Source organism: Corythoichthys intestinalis, chromosome 8, assembly GCF_030265065.1.
Source record: "Corythoichthys intestinalis isolate RoL2023-P3 chromosome 8, ASM3026506v1, whole genome shotgun sequence".
NCBI classification, from domain to species: domain Eukaryota; kingdom Metazoa; phylum Chordata; class Actinopteri; order Syngnathiformes; family Syngnathidae; genus Corythoichthys; species Corythoichthys intestinalis.
Window position 1 is genome coordinate 5,115,738 of NC_080402.1, and position 14,682 is coordinate 5,130,419.

At 39.5% G+C, this 14,682-nt stretch overlaps 1 protein-coding gene across 10 annotated transcripts in view; it reads right to left on the reverse strand.

Annotated features, from left to right (window-relative positions):
• inpp4b (inositol polyphosphate-4-phosphatase type II B) overlaps positions 1-14,682 on the reverse strand; it is a 501,746-nt gene that overhangs the window by 172,533 nt on the left and 314,531 nt on the right. The window lies entirely within an intron of this gene.

Below are 14,682 nucleotides of genomic sequence, written 5' to 3' on the forward strand. Positions count from 1 at the left end.
AAGGGTGTTGTTCTGTTGTTTTTGTCGGAGCATCACCATGTAAACGGCCCCTAAGTCGCACGGGAGGATAGGTCGCATTTTCTGGGGGGAAATTTATTCAATAAAATCCAACACCAAGAACAGACATGTCATCTTGAAAGACAATTTAAAATAAAAATAAAATAAAGAACAACAGGCTGAATGAAGTGAGCGGTATGCTAATGTTACATGACGCATAAACAATCCATTTGAAGTGGGAGTTCTGGCAGTAACTGAACAGAAGTGAAATAAAAAATACCTGACCAGTCTATCATCCCCCATGACCCTGAACTAGACAAACACTCGACCACAAACGGATTATTTGGCGCAAGTGCACGGAAGGACAAAACAACATCAGCTGTTCCCAACCTGGGAGAAACTATCTGAGGATAAAAAGTCCTTGTCAACAAAAGACGACCGTGGAAAGGGAGTGTCGGGGAGGAGGAAAATAAACAGCTTGCCGGGTTGCGGCACAGCCGGGAATGCTGTAGCGACGCGGTCTAACACTGGAGGGGTGTATGATGGGATTCTTGACCCATATAATGCTACACGCTTAGGCTAAATATAGCCACGGATGGCTTTCACTGAGGACAGATGCGGCACGCCGGCTTTCGGAGACTTGACGTCCTCGTGGGATGACCGACGTTACGTATGACTCAGCGGGAAAGGGGTGCTTTCAAATGTTGGCCTGATGTTAAGCAACATGCTCTTGATTTGAACCAGAATGGCAAGTATTGCGTGATGGTGTTTCAGTGCCATTGACGCTGATAGACGTTATACTAATAATTTATAGTAGCTTTGCATGCAATGAAAAAGCTACCATCTATAACATTCTTTCTTTTTGTCAATGGTGTTTCTTCGGCATGCCGCTTTACACCATTTATCCACCAAAATGATCCTTATTCTTGTGCGACGCAGGCTCACTTTAGTTTGTCACGCAAAATTTACCGCTAACGCCAAAACGATAAATTTCAAAACAGTTTTTGTCTAAATTATTATTTTTACACAAAATATCAGACAGCAAAGAGCAGAACAGTTGCATAGTTTTTGGCAAAAACATAGTTACAACCAAAATTTGCCCAAAACATTTCCATCCATTTCTAATGGGTAAAATTTCCCATTCATTTCCAACGGCCCAATTTGCTATTCATTTTAATGGCTCAAAAACTTGTATTCACTTCCAATCAGCAGGAAGTGACCCCAAAATGCCCACGGAGCAACAGGAAGTGACCCAATATAAAGAGGAAATCATCAGGAAATGACCCTGAAATGTCTCCATATGAACAGGAATTGACCTGTTATCAACAGGAAGGGCCTCCAAAATGCCTGAAAATCAACATGAAGTGACCCGATGTAACAAGAATGTAACCCCAAATTGCCCCCAAGTCAACAGGCCTTTCCCATAGGGAATGACCCAGATAATTTGTAATTTCACCTCATTTTGGTCACTCAAGTGGCCGGCGTACCAATCTACAGCTCACGTCAACACAGGCAGACAGGTTGTTATAACTTTGTCCACGAATGAGAAACTAAGTGATAAGAACAATCATACAATCTCATCTACGTCTCATCGACGTCATGCTGAATCCATTTTTGGAGATTCCGTGGGTTCCTCTGGTTTTATTTTGCAGTTTTAACTTTGTCAACACACTGCTTTCTTCAAGCGCAACTAATGATGTTTTTTCTAAACCGGAAGTTTGATCCATCGACCTCTGGGTTATGGACCCAGCACGCTTCCGCTGCGCCACTCTGCTTTTTTTTTTTTTATTGTATCGGTGCATCGGCTGGATGTTGCCTGCTACGGCGGGGGACCCTGCCCTGCCCTGGGCTTGGTGGGCCGCCGGGGGCCCCGTGGCGTGCCGTGCCGGCTGGGGGGGCTGCGGTGGCAGCCCGTGGCCCGGGTGGGCGAACGGGGTTGGGACGGGCGTGGGGTTGGTGGCGGGCCCCCTTTGCCATCCCTGAAGGCCGGTAGATGGGCGCATGGGTGGCCCGGGGGACCACCCTGAATTCCGGGAGGGGGGGGGGGGGGATGAGGGCTCCTTTGCTGGGCAGTGGGAGGAGGGATGGGCTTCGCTAAACCCCCCGCCCTCCCTCCTTGGGCTGGCTGGGTGGGAGCCGTGGCCCTGTTTCGGCGCCCGCGTGGCGTCTCCACTCGTCTGCGTGGCTGTTGCGTGCCTGATGGGACTCGCGTACGGCTGGATGTGATTGGGCACACTCGGGCGGGGGGTCCCAGTGCCGGGACTCACAAGGGATTCACATGATTACTGGGTTCTAGATCACAGAGATGATTTGAGTACACTCTACCCCTTTCTATCACTTAGCTTATAGACCCCCCCACCGCCTTCCCCCTCTTTCCCTGGTCAACAGGCCCCCCACATGGTCTCAACCGGAAATACATTTAGCTGACGATAGCACCAACATACAGTGCCTTGCAAAAGTATTCGGGCCCCCTTGAAACTTGCAACCTTTCGCCACATTTCAGGCTTCAAACATAAAGATATAATATTTTAATTTTTTGTCAAGAATCAACAACAAGTGGGACACAATCGTGAAGTGGAACAAAATTTATTGGATAATTTAAACTTTTTTAACAAATAAAAAACTGAAAAGTGGGGCGTGCAATATTATTCGGCCCCCTTGCGTCAATACTTTGTAGCGCCACCTTTTGCTCCAATTGCAGCTGCAAGTCGCTTGGGGTATGTTTCTATCAGTTTTGCACATCGAGAGACTGACATTCTTGCCCATTCTTCCTTGCAAAACAGCTCGAGCTCAGTGAGGTTGGATGGAGAGTGTTTGTGAACAGCAGTCTTCGGCTCTTTCCACAGATTCTCGATTGGATTCAGGTCTGGACTTTGACTTGGCCATTCTAACACCTGGATACGTTTATTTTTGAACCATTCCATTGTAGATTTGGCTTTATGTTTTGGATCATTGTCCTGTTGGAAGATAAATCTCCGTCCCAGTCTCAGGTCTTGTGCAGATACCAACAAGTTTTCTTCCAGAATGTTCCTGTATTTGGCTGCATCCATCTTCCCTGTCCCTGCTGAAGAAAAGCAGGCCCAAACCATGATGCTGCCACCACCATGTTTGACAGTGGGGATGGTGTGTTCAGGGTGATGAGCTGTGTTGCTTTTATGCCAAACATATCGTTTTGCATTGTGGCCAAAAAATTCAATTTTGGTTTCATCTGACCAGAGCACCTTCTTCTACATGTTTGGTGTGTCTCCCAGGTGGCTTGTGGCAAACTTTAAACGAGACTTTTTATGGATATCTTTGAGAAATGGCTTTCTTCTTGCCACTCTTCCATAAAGGCCAGATTTGTGCAGTGTACGACTGATTGTTGTCCTATGGACAGACTCTCCCACCTCAGCTGTAGATCTCTGCAGTTCATCCAGAGTGATCATGGGCCTCTTGGCTGCATCTCTGATCAGTTTTCTCCTTGTTTGAGAAGAAAGTTTGGAAGGACGGCCGGGTCTTGGTAGATTTGCAGTGGTCTGATGCTCCTTCCATTTCAATATGATGGCTTGCACAGTGCTCCTTGAGATGTTTAAAGCTTGGGAAATCTTTTTGTATCCAAATCTGGCTTTAAACTTCTCCACAACAGTATCTCGGACCTGCCTGGTGTGTTCCTTGGTTTTCATAATGCTCTCTGCACTTTAAACAGAACCCTGAGACTATCACAGAGCAGGTGCATTTATACGGAGACTTGATTTCACACAGGTGGATTCTATTTATCATCATCGGTCATTTAGGACAACATTGGATCATTCAGAGATCCTCACTGAACTTCTGGAGTGAGTTTGCTGCACTGAAAGTAAAGGGGCCGAATAATATTGCACGCCCCACTTTTCAGTTTTTTATTTGTTAAAAAAGTTTAAATTATCCAATAAATGTTGTTCCACTTCACGATTGTGTCCCACTTGTTGTTGATTCTTGACAAAAAAATTAAATTTCATATCTTTATGTTTGAAGCCTGAAATGTGGCGAAAGGTTTCAAGGTTCAAGGGGGCCGAATACTTTTGCAAGGCACTGTATTAGTAGTTAGTGTAGTTAGGCGTTCAATGTAGGGCTAGAGCTATCAAATATTTTAGTAATCGAGTATTCGACTGAAAATTCTATCGATTAATCGAGTAATCGGATAAAACATTTTTTTTTAGGTAGAGAACAATTATAAATATACATGAGAAAACAAGACATTTCATCTAATATTGAACAATTTTCAGTGAATCGTCTTTATTTTCGATGTAAATTGTTGACACTAGGGCTGCAGCTATCGATTATTTTAGTTGTTGATTAATCGATGAACTAGTTAGTTCGAATAATCGAGTAATTGGATAAGGAACATGAAAAATTGAAATACCTGAGCTGAGCCCTAAACGGTATGAAAAATAAATAAGGATCTATGTACAACAAAAGAACAATGGCTAACTTACATAGCAAAAGTCCGGTGGCTTAAATGCTAAATGCTATAAAACGCTTTTTTTTTCTTCAATGCTCTTAACAAATGGTTCAGACACATATTACCACAAAAAAAAAACAAAAAAAAAAACGGCTGAATATACCAATGATCTAAATTACGAATGCATTACAAAAAACATTAGCTCAAACAAAAACTTGGCTAATGTTGGTCTTAACATGGAGCAGCTGAATTCCACCTGTGAAATGAGGCAGACTAGAGGGCAGTGTGTCCACCCAAATCAATAAAACTAAATGCAAACACTTTCAAAATAAACCATTGCAACGCCACTTTAATTAAACGAATACTCGACGCAGCAAAATTTAATTTGTATCTTTTTTTTCTAATTGAATACTCGAGTTAATCGATTAATCGTTGCAGCACTAGTTCAATGTATTTCTTGTTGTTGTTTGTGTTTCTTTTCTTTCTTCTCTTGTGTTTTTCTTTTCTTCTGTTGCCCCCATAACCCCGTCCTGTTCGCTGCTTTGTTAAAATAAACGAGGTATGTTGAATGTTCACAATGGGAGTATGTCAGACTCTCAATGTGAAACATTAAAACTGTTCAGACTATCCGGGCACTTAGACTTCCATTCTCTGTGTCAAACAGCTGAACAGGACAGGTTTAAAAAAATATATAAAAATAAAAAATAAAAAAATAAACCGGAAGTTCGGAGCAGACATTTTCCAAGATGGCGCTGCCCATATTTAGCTAAGGAAACTTGTCTATATATGGCGGAAAACACTCGGGTGACTTGAAGTTCCGCTCTGAGACCCCCAATTTAGCCAACTTTCAAAATTGTTCGAAATGCATGTGTGATACATCATTGGAAAGCTTAAAATCTCAATTTTCTGGGGGAAGAAAATTTTGGAGCAGGAGGGCATTTTTTAAATAAATATGTTTTTTAAATAGCAAAACCATATCTGGAGGTGAGAGCACGCGAGAACAGAATTACAGACGCCATGACTTTAACGAGATATTATCGCATACTTATCTTGTTTTGATCCAAAAACTCCACGTAGTATGTATCACTGAGTGTCAAGACACAGCTGTGAATGGCCAAAGCTGGATTTGGGGGGTTTTTTATGTGTGAAACATGGTAATATAACAAGGGTCGCGATGCAGAAATCGCAGACATCAAGGAGTGGTCGAGATTTTCTTTTTCATATATTTACCCTTTTTAACGTTTTTTTCAACTTTTTTTGTTTGGATCAATTATTTATCATCTAACATATCGGGGAAAATGCGACACTAACAAAAACAAAAAAAACAAAAAAAAAATACAATTAAGCGTTAGTTGTGAGGTAGATATCCGTGACTTTTTTACAGACGCCATTTTTTTCATTGTGAGATAATTTGTTTAAAAGTTTAAAATATGTGAGTGAATAATTTTTTAAAGTTTTTTTTTTTTTTTTTTTTTACGAAATATGAGACATCATTGAATGATTCTAAGCTAAAAACGACAGACATTTTGAATAATAAATATAATTAATTACCTTTGTTTTATTGCTGGGTTAAAACAAAAGCAGTTGCGCGGCGTCTGTAAACGGGGGTTTTTAGGGTAAAACGGACAAATTAAAAATAGTTCGGGGGCTTAATGTGCCATGAATCTGCTATGGCAGCATATAGACATATTGTTCTATCAAACACAACAGTTGTTTTAGCTTAAAATACAGCAGTTTCTTTTAAAGAGGAGTGCAAGAGCAGAAACTGCTTTTTTAGTCTTGTCTGTGTTTTCCGCCATGTATTTTTTATTGACAACGTCATTTAATATGTCATTAAATATTTAGATGAAAAACATATTTTTTAAATAATAAAACTGGAAATAATTAGCAGTTATTAAATGTCACAGCTGATCACAAAAATCAACCAAATTTCTTTCGATGGACGTCTGTCACCGTCAGTGTCCGTCAAAGAGTTCTCTACTATAATTTGTATTTGTAAAAACATCCCTTTAGTCTTAAGTTTCATACTTTCATAAACAATGAAGACAATTTCGTTGTTCACGAATCTATTGATCGTGATTTTTCCTAACATCCCCAACAATTTGGCGCTTGCAGCAGACCTAAAACGTATTTCGGTGAACATCACAGACAATTTCTGGCGCGCTTCAGTGCCATCGGGGAAATGTTTTCCAAGTTCCCACACAAAAGACTCATTCCTGCTGCTGCAAAGTGTCTATCGTTGAGCTTGTTGCCTTAAAAAGACAACAAAAAACCTAATACTACTATTAACACACGTTTTGACTTCATAAAAAGCACCACAACACCAGAGCAAATTACTTTTTATCGACTAACATTTCCAAGGACTGAGCATCTTGATAAAGGGTGTTAATATGTGCTTGTGCTTTACAAGCGTCCGGCCGCATTTGGCTTTTTGTTGCGCTGCTGCTTTTATTGTTCACGGGAGGGACGGGTAAAATTGCAACAAAGTCGGGCATACGAGCAGTTGCTGTTCTTTCTTTATTGACTTGCTTGCTCATTAGCATACGCTCACCCACCTCTAATCCCATTAATCCACGAACAACTGCTCTGCCATACTTACAGATAAGAGTATTGATTCGCCTGAACTGGAGGTGCTTTTGGAGACAATAGCCTCACTTTTGGAATGTTGGCATGTTATTACTAGGTTATTACTAGGTTATTACCATGTTTTTTAAAAAATGCTGAGGCTAAACATTGCGGGAGGTGGAAAATATTGTTGAGAGGGTATTCTAAGTGCTTAATTCCTTTAAGTTAAATCAACCTTTTTTCATTAGTTGGAGTTATTCATTCATTCATTCATTCATCTTCGGAACCGTTTATTCTCATGAGGGTCGCAGGGGCAGAGCACATAGAGACAAACAACCATTCACACACACTGTGTAAACATATTTCAATAACAATACTTCAATAACTTATGCAGTAATAAAAAAGAAAAAGTGCTGTTGCAGACCTATTGCATCATTTGTATGCTCGCCTTCAGACTCAATCTTGGAAGTTATCATCATGTTTCCTGACTTCCTGAGGTCGACCATAACCTTCCTTCGTTACTCTTAACACAGGCTTGCTTGATAATCCAGTTTTGGAAAAAAGACCTTTACAACCCATGTCATTTTTTTTGCCTTATGACAAGACAAGGATTTAAAAACAACTATAACAATCTAACCTGATTGTTCCATATATCCGCTACGAATATATTCACTTATTCAGGGCCAGCCCCTTGCATAGGTGGGATAGGCAGTTGCTAAGAGCGCCATTTAGTTGAGGGGGCACCAAACTGGTTTAAGAAGTAAATCCACATGCTATACTTCCCTAATGTTTTCTATCACATATATTGAAATATGCTACACATATGATTTTTTTGTATTTTCCGACCTGGATTAGCCGCTTGCTATTCTATAGCACTCACGAGGCCGGGAGGAACAGTTTGCGCTTACAGTATATAAGTGGAGCTACTTCACGAACAATGACAAGTTATTAAATCAAACTCATGGATTCACAACGAATCTAAAATGATCACATAAAACTAACGAAGTAGCATGACAAGCAATTAATGAAACAAGTGGAACAGTAACTGAAGAAATAATTAGCACAGAACATGAACTTTGAACATTATTCACAGAGCCGCGTGGCATGCTGGGAGGCATGAGTGAAAATATGTTGTACGACAACAGTGTTGAGAGGAGGTGGTAGCAGAGGTTGTCTGTCTCTACCATGGGAAGTTAGAGATTATATTGAGCAGTGATGGCCAAATGAAGCTTGTTGAAGCGATGAAGCTCTGCAGAGAATTGATTCAAGGCTTCATGGTGGTTCATTTCATTTTATCATCATGTTGGAGGGGCTCTTAGCTACACCTTTGCTTAGGGTACTTCGTACTTAGTCCATCATTGTTGCCTAGAGCACCATCTAGTGGAGGGGGTGCCAAATAGCTTTTGGAAGCTTTTGCTTCCCTCACGTTTACCAATATATCAAATGCATTTCAATATGCTACATATAAAAAAAAAACATTTGCGGTTTCCGACCTGAATCGGATTAGCCGCTTGCTATTTTGTGGCACTTACGAGGCCGGGAGGAACAGTTAGCGCTTACAGTATGTAAGTGGATCTACTTCACGAACAACGACAAGTGATTAAATCAAATTCACTGATTCAGAACGAAACTAAAATGATCACATAACAACAAACTAAGTGCTATGACTAGCAAATAAGGAAATAAGTGGAACAGTAACAGAAGAAATAATTAGCAAAAAACATGAAATTAGAACAGCATTGCATGATGGGAGGCATGAGGCATGAGTGGCAACATGTTGTACGACAACAGTGTTGAGAGGAGGTCGTAGTAGAGGTTGTCTGTATCTCCCATGGGAAGTTAGATAATATATTGAGCAGTGATGGCCAAATGAAGGTTCTTGAAGCAATGAAGCTTTGCAGAAAATTGCTTCAAAGCTTAATGGGGGTTCATTTAATTTTATTATCATGGGGGGTGGCTCCTAGCTACACTTTTGCTGAGGGCACTTAGTCCATCTGGGCTGGCCCTGCACATACCAATCTGGGAAAGATCAAATTAAGAACTGCTTCATGGGAGGAACCTTCAGAATTCTTCAGAAGCTCTTGATTGGACGATCTTGTCGTCACACTTGCAAAAATCTGGCCAAAAAAAATAACTTTTCGTGATGTTCTTTGCTCCTCTTTTAAGGAGGAAATTATGTGCATTTCCAACAAAACTTCAGAAATTGACTGATCTACAAGAACCGCTTTGCATTCCAACATTATATTCAAGCAGATAGTTGCTTCCTGGTCCCGCCTCTTTCACCTGATTGGCTGGAACATCAGATGACTTAAGATGTGGCCGGACAGTTAAGGCCGTTTCAAACTAGAGGCAGCAAAATAATCAGAATACTATCATCTTTGGAGAAAAAAAAACAACGAAACGCTAAGGTCTGACTGCCGTCAAGTACCTGAGTGAAAACACCACGTGGTAGACGCGCATGGTAAAATAAAAAAAGACCGCGGAGGGCTAACTGCACCTCCGCATACGCGAACATCAATAGCTTAAGAAAGCCAGTGTCCGCCATTACACCTAATGTTCGTAAATTGCCTCGGAGACTTCGGCAAGGCGAATGTCAGGGTCACCAACCCAGGGTCACCACCCGCTGTCACCCGGGAATTAAATGCCTGCTTTCACACATCCAGGGTAAGTCCCAGACATTATATTAGGACGCGACTTGGTAAAGGTCCGCGTCATCTCCGTGTCAGTCAACCCGGGAAATTACTATCAAACATACAGTAAGGGCTACCCATTTAAATCCCAGGGATTAACCGGAGTTCAGGTATGTGTGAAAGGGGCTATAGGGTACCTAAAAGAACCCCCTGCTGACAGATTTTCATCACTGTGACAGCAAACTTTAACCCATGCATATTATTACACTTCCAGGATGGCTGACATTGAATAACCGTGTTTCAGTGCCATTGATGACGATAGACATCCAATCTATTTAGACTGAGAGAGCTAGCTGCGGTTGTTTTCATAACTGAAATGGAGAAACCGCGTCTACGCGCGACCGTTCTGTTGACTTTGGTGGTCAGTAAAGCGACACTGTGCACCGGTGCATTACAAGGTGAAATGAGTGAACGAATGATGTGAGACTTTGGTGAAAGAATACAAACACGCACAACATACAGCGGGGATCTGCGCTAACACACACGGCAGGCCCCCTAATCCACAGGGACACTGCGGGAATGAAAGCGGCGAAAGGAAGGCGGCGCCGACAAAGCTGTTAAGGTGCAAAATCAGAAAGAGCAGCCAGCAAAATCAACAGGAATGGATAACGAAACAGGCTTTTTAGGTTTTCGACGCAGTCCAGCTTGAAAACACTGGTGATGAAATAAAAAAATAAAAATACAAAAAAAGGAAAAGAGATATTGGTTATTCTGCAGTTGGAGGACATTTTGGCTCCCAAGGTATTAAAAAGTCTTGACTATTCAGATTTTCTGCTGCATGATCATTCAATAATAGGTCATAAACTCTCAAATGCTAGATTAGCTCAGTTTATAGATCAGTGGTAACATTTTTATTAATGTTGCACCGATAAAATATTTTGGCTCCCGATGCCGATTGAGTGCCGATATTGCAACGATTTCTTTGTAATTGCTATTGTGGTGAGACACTACTTAACTCATTGTCTCCCACTGACGTAGCTATGAATGACAATTATGACTAAAATGTCAAATTATTCTAGATTAAAATATTTAAGTATTTAAGTACTAAATATGATAATTACATTTCCTAACTCATTCACCGCCAACACAGATTATTTGGTGTGATAATTAGCAAAAGAATAAGCAAATTTATATTAAAACACCCAATGACGGCAATGAAAATGTTCTTATGAATGAATATGATATATTTTTCCTTTTTTTGATAGCATACTTTACCTCGTGCAACTCTGTTATGCAAATAATCAGAATAAGACTATATTTTTAAAACTTTTTTCATAAATCCACCCTCTTTGTCAACAATAACCGCTATCTAAACGGCTAGCTAGCTTCTACTCCTGGAGAAAAAAAAAAAGCGCAGATTCAAAGTGTTTTTGTCAACAGTAACAGCTAGCTAAATAGCTAGCAATCTTCTACTCCTGGGAAAAAAAAACCCCAGCGCAGATTCAAAGAGTTATAAACAACAAATAATGTATAAAAAATTAACGTTGCACCATTTCGGTACTGATACTGCGCTAAAATTACGTAATTGGTATCAGGGAGTGCTAAGAAATAACATGCAGATGCTAGGCAATTTGTAGTTTTTTTTCCCCCCTTCTTTGTACTTCTTCCATAAATCCATCCTCTTTGTCAACATTAGCTAATATCTAGCTAACAGCTAGCTAGCTTCTATTCCTGGAATAAAACTTAACATTAGCACAGATTAGGGTGACCATATTTTGATTTCTAAAAAAGAGGACACTCAGCCTGGCCTAAAGATACTTGAATTTTACTCGAAGTTCACTCAAAGATGCCTATATCACTTTAATATATTTAAAGTGTGCCCCCTCACTCTGGATGGAAAAATGCAGTTTGAAAAAGAAAAAAAAAAAAAAATTATATATATATATATATATATATGTATATACTGTATATAAAATGCAGACCCATAGAAATGTTGTCCAGTCAATACACATACACACAGTAGGCTATGTGCCAACTATTGATATTAATATACGACAATTGTCCTTGACAAATTGTTATTCCCATTCAATTGATGTTCTCATTCAATGTTCTAGATTGCACACAAACAAAACTGAAATAAACTGACAAACTATTCAATCAGCATGTTTCCAAACGTAGCAGTTCAAAACTACGTTTCCCATAATGCCTAGCGCGATTTAGCTTACTGATAGCTAGCTGAGGCAAAAATCAAACTTTGCTATGAAAGTTTACAATCATCGGCAGCGCGCCGATGCGACACCAAAAGGGATTTTACAGGCAAAGCTCCGACAGAAGTCAACAGTTGCCATTATATACGTATTTATCATTTAAAAAAAAAAAAAAAAAAAAACAGGCATTGTGGCTTAATCGCCAACCCAGTAGATGGCGGTAATGCCTCATGATAGGGGTAAACTGCCAACAAAAACAAGAAGAACTACTACTTCCCTCCATTCTAGTAGGAGCCATGTCAACTGCTGCCACCCAGCGGCCGGAGGGATTCTCTTCAAATTAGTCCCGTGAAAAATCATAAAAACCGGACATTTTTATGAATTTATAAAACCCGCCCGGACCAAGAGGACACAACGTGAAAGTAGGACTTGTCCAGGCAAAAGAGGACGTTTGGTCACCCTAGCACAGATTCAGAGTGTTTTTGTCAACAGTAACAGCTAGCTAAACAGATAGCAAATTTCTACTCCTGGGGGGAAAAAAGTAAGCATTAGCGCTGATTCAATGTGTTTTTGTTAACATTAACAGCTAACTAAAGAGCTAACAATCTTCTACTCCCGGGGGAAAAAACAGGACAGATTCAAAGTGTTGTAAACAACAAATAATGTATTAAAAATTAGTGTTGCACCATATCGGTACTGATACTGCACTAAAATTGCGTCATTGGTATCGCAGAGTACTAAGAAATAGCGTGCAGATGCTAGGCAATTTGTAGTTTTTAAATTTATTTAATTTTTTACTTCTTTTATAAATCCATCCTCTTTGTCGAAATGAACCACTAGGTAGCTTCTACTCCTGGAAAAAAAACAAACAGCGCAGATTCAAAATGTTTTTGTCAACAGTAACAGCTAGCAATCTTCTACTCCTGGGAAAAAAAAAACTGAGCAGATTCAAAGTGTTGTAAACAATAATACTGCGCTAAAATTACGTTATTGGTATCGGGGAGTACTAAGAGATAGATGCTGGGCAATTTGTTATCTTATTTTCCTTCTTTTTACTTCTTCCATAAATCCATCCTCTTTGTCAACATAAACTAATATCTAAACAGCTAGCTAGCTTCTATTCCTGGAAAAAAACAAACATCAGCGCAGATTCAAAGTGTTTTTGTCAACAGTTACAGCTAGCAAAACAGCAAACTTCTGCTCCGGGGGGAAGTAAGCATTAGAGCAGATTCAATGCGTTTTTGTCAACAGTAACAGCTAGCTAAACAGATAGCAAATTTCTACTCCTGGGGGGAAAAAAGTAAGCATTAGCGCAGATTCAATGTGTTTTTGTTAACATTAATAGCTAACTAAACAGCAAGCAATCTTCTACTCCCGGGGAGAAAAAACAGCGGAGTTTCAAAGTGTTGTAAACAACAAATAATGTATTACAAATTAGTGTTGATTAGTGTTGCACCGTATCGGTAATGATGCTACACTAAAATGACGTTATTGATATCGGGGAGTACTAAGGAATGACGTGTAGATGCTAAGCAATTTCTAGTTTTTTTTTTCTTTCTTTACTTCTTTCATAAATTCAACCTCTTTGTTACCAGTAATCGCAAGCTGAACAACTAGGAAGTTTCCACTCCTGGAAAAAAGAAAAAAACATTAGCACAGATCTAAAGTGTTGTTAACAACAAATCGTCTAGTAACTGTTATTGATACAAGAAAGCCCGTCGATGGGGGGAGGGGGGCAACCGGGTATGTTGTCCCAGGCATCAGGACCGTAGGGACCCCTGAATGACCCTCAATTTATTTTACTTTACATTCACATATTTCTTTTTTTATCTAAATCATTGTCTGATTAAATATTATGTTCTACTCGATATATACTTAAAAACTAGGGCTGTCAAAATTATCGCGTTAACGGGCGGTAATTAATTTTGTAAATTAATCACGTTATAATGTTTGACGCAATTAACGCACATGCCCCGCTCAGATTAAAATGACAGCAGTGTAATGTCCGCTTGTTACTTGTTTTTTGATGTTTGGCACCCTCTGCTGGCGCTTGGGTCCAAATGATTTTATGGGTTTGGGCAGTGAGCATGGTGTAATGACATCAACAATGGCGAGCTACTAGTTTATTTTACTTGTACTAACATTTATCTTTTAAGAACTACAAGTTTTTCTATCCATGGATCACTTTAAGAGAATGTTAATAATGTTTATGCCATCTTGTTGATTTATTATTATAATAAAGAAATACAGTACTTATGTACCGTATGTTGAATGTATATATCTTGTGTCTTATCTTTTCATTCCAACAATAATTTACAGAAAAATATGGCATATTTTATAGATGGTTTGAATTGCGATTAATTACGATTAATTTTTAAGCTGTAATTAACTCGATGAAAAATTTTAATCGTTTGACAGCCGTATTAAAAACTTTAACATATTAAACATTTCAAATATATAATTTTTCCTGTTTTTGCACCCCCCCCCAGCAGAGAATGGCGCACTACGCATTTTGTTGTCTTTGCCAGTGACTGTAGCTGGAGGAGAGCGAGCCTACAGGATGTTTAGTTATACTGTGCTGTTGCTTAGCAGGCAGGCATAGCACTCTCAGTTGTATTGTATTGTATTATATAAGCTATGCTTCTTCTCACTCCTTTTCAGATGTTTTTGTTATTTCAATTAATAATTTTTGTGAGGATTATTTTGTTTTAACACCTGAAATCAATCAATCAATCAATTGTATTGTAGCCTACATGGGACAATAGATTGAAACTGTTTGTTTATATTGTGTCACATGATCATCACATTACAGTCTGTTAAATTTAACTGTCCATCTCAAATTAAATAATTTGAAAATTTACAC